Source organism: Trichechus manatus, unplaced genomic scaffold (genome assembly GCF_000243295.1).
Source record: "Trichechus manatus latirostris isolate Lorelei unplaced genomic scaffold, TriManLat1.0 scaffold00005, whole genome shotgun sequence".
Classification (NCBI taxonomy): Eukaryota; Metazoa; Chordata; class Mammalia; order Sirenia; family Trichechidae; genus Trichechus; species Trichechus manatus.
The window spans coordinates 34,877,770-34,878,826 of record NW_004443941.1 but is presented as its reverse complement, the minus strand read 5'-3'; the positions used below and the strand labels follow the sequence as shown (position 1 = coordinate 34,878,826).

The window sequence follows — 1,057 nt, the reverse complement described above, 5'->3', positions numbered from 1 at the left end:
GGGCACCATCTAGCTGTACTGGACTCAGTCTGGTGGAGGCCTTGGTAGCAGTGGTCCATTAGTCCTTTGGACTAATCTTTTCCTTGTATCCTGTTTTCTTCATTCTCCCTTGGTCCTGAAGGGGTGAGAGCAGTGGAGTATCTTAGACCCCAGATGCTACTCACCAAGGTAGAATGTAGAACATTGTCTTTATAAACTGTGTTATGCCAGTTGAGCTAGATATTCCCCGAGACCATGGTACCCACAGCCCTCCACCCAGCAGTTCAGTCCCTCAGGGAGTTTGGATGTGTCTGTGGAGCTTCCATGACCTTTCCTTGTACAAGTTGTGCTGGTTTCCCCAGTATTGTGTACTGTCTCACCCTTCACCAAAGATACCACTTATCTATTGCCTATTTAGTATTCCCCCCCCCCCACCCCTCCCATCCCTGGTAACCAACAAAGGTTGTTACTTTTTGTGTGTAAACTTTTTCATGGGTTTTTACAGTAGAGGTCTCATACAATATTTGTCCTTTTGTGATTAACTTATTTCACTCAGCATCACATCCTTCAGTTTCATCCATGTTATGAGGTGCTTCACAGACTCATCGTTGTTCTTTATCGTTGCATAGTACTCCATTGTGTGTATGTACCATAGTTTGTTTATCCATTCATCTGTTGATGGGCATCTAGGTTGTTTCCATCTTTTTCTATTGGTGAACAGTGCGCCATGAACATAGGTGTGTGTATGTCTATTCGAGTGACGACCCTTATTTCTCTAGGATATATTCCTAGGAGTGGGATTGCTGGATCGTATGCTATTTCTATTTCTAGCTTTCTAAGGAAGCGCCACATCATTTTCCAAAATGGTTGTATCATTTTGCTTTCCCACCAGCAGTGCATAAGAGTTCCTATCTCCCCGCAGCCCCTCCAACATTTGTTATTTCCAGTGTTTTTGATTCGTGTCAGTAATGTTGGGGTGAGATAGTATCTCATTGTGGTTTTAATTTGCATTTCTCTGATGGCTAGTGATAGTGAGCATTTCCTTATGTGTCTGTTGACTGCTTGAATGTCTTCTTTG

General features: G+C 43.1%; 1 protein-coding gene across 7 annotated transcripts in view; it reads left to right on the top strand.

Annotated features, from left to right (window-relative positions):
• The window catches only part of LOC101347558 (zinc transporter 6), a 213,198-nt gene that overhangs the window by 178,987 nt on the left and 33,154 nt on the right, over nt 1-1,057 (top strand). The window lies entirely within an intron of this gene.